A 5,000-nucleotide genomic window follows, 5' to 3' on the forward strand; every position below is an offset into this window, starting at 1 on the left:
GGGGACTAAAACATAAGAAGGAGGGGGAGGATGGAATAAATATTTCTGTTTAAAAAGGTTGCGGGAAAATATGTGAAATGAAGGAGAAATGCGGATGCGAGATGAAGGAAGGAGGAGAGAGTTTTTTTTTTTTTATAGAGAGTGGGAGGTTGAAGGTTAGAGTGACGAAAGGGGAGAAAATGAAGAAAAAAAGGAGATGGAGGTGGACGTGGAAGAGGAGGAGGAGTTGGGGATGAAGAGAAAGAAGAAAAGGATAACAAGAAAAGATGAAGAAGACGGTAATGATGATGATGAAATGAAGAAGAGCAACAACAAATACAAAAACAAGAACAACAACAACAACAAAAACAAAAAGAACAAAAAACAAAACAAAAGAAGAAAAAAAATTAAAAAAAGGAAAAGAAGACGAAGAAAAAGAAAAAGCAACGACCGAACGAAACGAGGCGGGCGAGCGAGGGCGTCGGACGGACGATGTTGATCCTGAGAGTCAGGCGAAGGAGGACACGAAGGGCGTCCGTGTGCGTGTCCTTGGGAAGAATTCAAGGCAACGTCGACTCCAACTTATCACCAATATTTTGCAGGAACGAGGAAGAAATCCACAAGGCAAAGGCAAGAGTGAGAGATAATGATAACTGTTCGGACGAAAAACTAGAGTGTGAGAGATAAGAGTAACTGTTCGGACGAAGGATTGCAAAAGGGTCGGCCTTTGCGAAGGGGTGGGTGCGAGGGAGGGAAGAGAGGGGGGGAAGGGGGAGAAGGAGGGGGAGGGTGGGAGGGAGGAAATATCCATGGCAGCGAAAGAAGCCGTTCATGACGCCACGATCTGATTATCGATATCCAGCGGCCATCAGTTAATTACAGCGCGGCCAATCAGAAGCGAGGGCAGAGCTGGTCTCAGGCGGGCAGTCGCTTTGAGGGAAATGTCGGCGGAGATTTCAACTGGAAGTAAAGAGCGGAAGCTGGAAATAAATGCATTGATCAAGTTGGCCTTCTCGATTGGCGGGAGATATCGAAAATACTCTCTCTCTCTCTCTCTCTCTTTCTTTTTATTTTATAAGTTAAAGAAATGAATGGATAATAAAGAATGAATAAGTGAATAATGCAGAGGACTTCAAAAAAATCAAATTAGACCTGCATGATTGCCCTCACTGCCCGAAGCCACTTAGTGCTGTTACAATAAACATCTCAGGGACCACAAGGCAAGCAAGACCAACAAAGGTGTCTGGCCTTCTTGCGACTCAAAAAATACGTGTAAGCCATGCCGTCGTAAATCCCGGCCGACACTGTTGCATTCGTCCGACAGACCCGGCCGGTAACGTGAGCCCTGGCATTGCTGGGCTACTGTCCGGTTCTCCAGGGAACGCACCCGCTCGGCCGCTCTCTCACTCGGGTATTTCGGACATTTCCGTCAGACGAACCAACGCTCCGTCGCGTTCTGCACGAATTGTTTAGCCGTAGAGAGCGTTTTCGCCGGCTTTGGCTGAGAGGGTGGCTCTGATCGTGAGTAAAGCAAGTGTGTGCGGGAGCGGGAACGAGCGGGAGAGGGACGGACCCCGATTGCGTGTGAACAGCTGCCGTGTTGACTCGCTCATGCTAGGCTGTGCAGATGATTCGCTTTGCGGCGACGTGCCATCACTGTCCGTTCATCTCGCCGCAGAGACATAGATACTGTCGATAATTAGGCATATATTACTCTAGGGAAGCGCGGGTACATCGGGACAAAAGAAAGAGAGAAACAAAGGCAGACGGCGACAAAAGTGGACGAGGCGAGTGACGTGGGCGCCTCGCCGGCCAGCGATCCCCCGCCCCACCTCAGCCTCGCCGCCCTTCTCCCCACGAGGATTAACGCGAAACTCGAGTAGCAGGAGGTAGCAGCAGGTGCACGAAGCTGCGTCCCTCTGCTCCCTCGGGCGCGCAGCATGCTGCCGCGGCCTCCAGCCTCCAAGAGGGCGCCTCGGGTCCGGTTACGTCAGTGCGAGTGTGTGTCCGAGTGTCTGATCGCACGAAAGGAAAGAAGGGTGTGAAAAAAAGCGCATCTTCACAAGTAGCTATTTTGGGCGGTGGTATGTCTTTTATTTGCCCAGTAAATAAGGCATTATATAAATAATTCATCTTGTTATATATAGCACTAGTCTGTATTTTTTTTCAATAAAAATCGCATTGCTTGATTGTTTAAATATATGAGCTATATTGTCTTTGCAGATTACACAACCTGCAAATATATTACATATATATTCAGGTTACACAACCTGAAAATATACATATATATAGATATATACATATATATATACTTATATGTGTATGTATGTGTATATATATAAGTAATTAAGTAATTAATTGAGACTACCAAAGAGAACTTGCAACCGCTGCCCGTACGCTCACACTCCTACCGCGGCTGATTTTTCCACCTGTTCGAGTGGTATTGCTCTTTTCGCTTCTGAAAATAAACACGCACATTTATCGTGTGTTTAACCTTGGACGGCGGTTCTATTTGGACTCTCAAACACCTTGTTTGCGCGGACTTTCGCAGCGAGACTTTTTCTGTTTTGTGTGGTATCTCGTAATTTGTTAATCTTATATTGTTGATTCACTCCTCTCTCTCTCTCTCTCTCTCTCTCTCTCTCTCTCTCTCTCTCTCTCTCTCTCTCTCTCTCTCTCTCTCTCTCTCTCTCTCTCTCTCTCTCTCTCTCTCTCTCTCTCTCTCTCTCTCTCTCTCTCTTTCTCTGTGTGTGTGTGTGTGTGTGTGCGTGTGATTATGTGTGTGTATGCGCGTATGTGTGCGTGCGCGCGCGCACGTGTGTGTGTGTGTGTGTGTGTGTGTGTGTGTGCAGGTGTGTGCAGGTGTGTGTGTGTGTATGCATGCATTTGTGTGCACTATATAATTACTTGCACACCAGTATCTATGAGCACCATGCATCTACACTGCCCCTTGCTTTGGTGGACTAATATCGCCTTGAAGGTCATTTCATTCCTGCGGAGAGCTCGTCAGTGGCGCCTCCTGCTGGTGGCAGCGCTCGCTGTTTGCCAACAGTTCGTGCTCTCATGTGCCTAATAAGTCTCAGTATCGAATTGCCTCCGAGTAACCAGATTAAGCGCCACTCCCTCCGAAAGCTGATAATTAACACGAACGCCACCCCCGCCCCCGCCCCCGCCCGACCCCTCCTTCTCGAGTTCCCCATCAGCTCCCTCCGCCGCGCCGGGGTGTCAACACGTGCTCGCCGGAGAGGTCGAGCCGCCTCGGAGCGACGCTCGACCTCAGTTCCTCCAAGGCGTTCGCAGGCTGCCAGGTCCTGTGTAATCTCGGCTATTAAGAAATCCTGGTGGAGCGCCTCGTGGCAGGTCCTTAGGCAACGTGTATGAGAACGCGCTTTCGAAAGGTGGGCGAGGGTACAAGGCGTCGCCATTAGAACAAATTCATGCCGCTGTAAAATAAAGTTTTCCTCTAGTATCAGTGGAGCGCAGAGAAGTCGTTTAAAAGCCTGTTTCTAACCCTTTCTGCGAAGTGTACCCCTTTCCCGCAAACCCTGCCGAGCGCTGCCCGTCGTCCTGCGGACGAGTGAATCAGCCAGCCTTTTAAAACAATGCATGTAGGTAACGCCTAAGGTGTCCTAGGCATAATGTATACATCCAGGGGAAAATAATTGTTAGCTGCACGACGGCATCGCCCTTGCCCTCGCCTCCCTCCGTCCTCCCGCCCTCCCTCCCCCCCTCCGCCAGCAACAGCCGACCTCCCTCGCCGTCGACGGAAACCGGAGTGTAACCGACCGATCGCTCGCGCTGTCCACCTGTCTTCGTCCCCCGAGACGAGTAATAGGGGCGTGCCGATCTTAGCCTCAACGCTCCGCCCATCATTTGACGATGACCGCCCACGTTGACTGATGCAGCCCCGTCAATATAACTCAAGGAATATATCACAGTCTTCTCTAACCTAACATTAAGATCGAGCTTTTTATGATAGTAACAATCGCTCTTTAAATATCGGCTTCAGAAGACTCTGTCTCTGTCAGACTGCGTCCACACAGTCGGTTGATCCTGTCAACGATGCTTAGTTTATGGCTAACAGAACGCTAATAAATCTGCATGCAATAAATGATGATTATGAATCTCTCCTTTTCTGCTTATCATCAATCGTTTTATGGGATGTTTGTTACCCACTTGAAGCAATGAATATGAACGATCTAAACCAATAAACATGTAATCACATACTATCATTATTTGCGGCCAATGTATTTACTTTATGGTTGCTCGAGATATTCCTGGCTTGTTTTGATGTTTGGAGCAGACGCATCGTATCTGTGATCTAAGCGACCGACCCTCGTCTGCCACCAGAGCCTTCTATTGACTCCACTCGTAGTATTGGTGGATTCGCACGCGAGCAGAAAGGAGCAGCGAGAAGACCTGGCAAGAATCTCTCGTAGAGTTCAGGGACAAATGGTTCACACGAGGACAGTTTGCTCCAAGAGTAAATATATTTCGGATGAACAAACGGAGTGAAATCATAAAGAGAGAAGGGAAGTGGCTGAGGAAAAAGAAAGAATATCAGAGGAGTGAAGATAGAGTGAAAAGTGAAGGGACAAGAAGGATGAGGATTCTACTCTTGGGAGATGGGGAACAAGACACTCTCTGTATCTCGCGGTGCCCTAGAGTGCCAGTCACAGTGTCAGGGAAGGGGAGGGACGGAGGCTAGAAGCGATCTGCGGGCGTCCTCTCCCTTGCCATCCCCCAAGCCCTGTCTACCACTCCTCCCTTGTAGACACTGACCCCGAAAAGTCCAGAGGGAAGTCACCGTGTTCCCGCTCCTCGCAAAAGGAAAACGCATCTTCCTGTCTCTTCTTGCCACTGGCGTACTTTCTCATGCATCTCACTCCCGCCGCCTTTTGGAAGTCCGCTCAGAGGGTCGTACTAGTGATATATTAGACAAGAATACCGCCGATCAGGTCCTGATACCGGTCTGGTGATTTGTTACTCGATGCTGGTTCGTGGCACTGCATGTTGACAAG

The sequence above is a fragment of the Penaeus chinensis genome, chromosome 2 (genome assembly GCF_019202785.1).
Source record: "Penaeus chinensis breed Huanghai No. 1 chromosome 2, ASM1920278v2, whole genome shotgun sequence".
Classification (NCBI taxonomy): domain Eukaryota; kingdom Metazoa; phylum Arthropoda; class Malacostraca; order Decapoda; family Penaeidae; genus Penaeus; species Penaeus chinensis.